The sequence below is a fragment of the Bison bison genome, unplaced genomic scaffold (assembly GCF_000754665.1).
Source record: "Bison bison bison isolate TAMUID 2011002044 unplaced genomic scaffold, Bison_UMD1.0 scf7180017864456, whole genome shotgun sequence".
NCBI lineage: Eukaryota > Metazoa > Chordata > Mammalia > Artiodactyla > Bovidae > Bison > Bison bison.
Genome location: NW_011495018.1, coordinates 16517227 through 16517978, shown reverse-complemented (window position 1 = coordinate 16517978; position 752 = coordinate 16517227). Strand labels below are relative to the sequence as shown.

General features: G+C 40.4%; 1 protein-coding gene across 1 annotated transcript in view; it reads right to left on the bottom strand.

Moving 5' to 3' along the window:
- ABLIM1 (actin binding LIM protein 1) overlaps positions 1 to 752 on the bottom strand; it is a 216003-nt gene that overhangs the window by 51403 nt on the left and 163848 nt on the right. The gene's annotated exons all lie outside the window — the stretch shown is intronic.

Sequence of the window (752 nt, the reverse complement as noted above, 5' to 3'; positions counted from 1 at the left end):
AGAGGAACCAGAGATCAAATTGCCAACATCCACGGGATCATGGAAAAAGCAAGAGAGTTCCAGAAAGGCATCTATTTCTGCTTTATTGACTATGCCAAAGCCTTTGACTGTGTGGATCACAATAAACTGTGGAAAATTATGAAAGAGATGGGAATACCAGACCACCTGATCTGCCTCTTGAGAAATGTGTATGCAGGTCAGGAAGCAACAGTTAGAATTGGACATGGAACAACAGATTGGTTACAAATAGGAAAAAGAGTTCGTCAAGGCTGTATATTGTCACCCTGTTCATTTAACTTATATGCAGAGTACATCATGAGAAATGCTGGACTGGAAGAAACACAAGCTGGAATCAAGATTGCTGGGAGAAATATCAATAACCTCAGATATGCAGATGACACAACCCTTATGGCAGAAAGTTAAGAGGAACTCAAAAGCCTCTTGATGAAAGTGAAAGAGGAGAGTGAAAAAGTTGGCTTAAAGCTCAACATTCAGAAAATGAAGATCATGGCATCCGGTCCCATCACTTCATGGGAAATAGATGGGGAAACACTGGAAACAGTGTTAGACTTTATTTTTCTGGGCTCCAAAATCACTACAGATGGTGACTGCAGCCATGAAATTAAAAGACACTTACTCCTTGGAAGGAAAGTTATGACCAACCTAGATAGCATATGGAAAAGCAGAGACATTACTTTGCCAACAAAGGTCCATCTAGTCAAGGCTATGGTTTTTCTTGTGGTCATGTATGG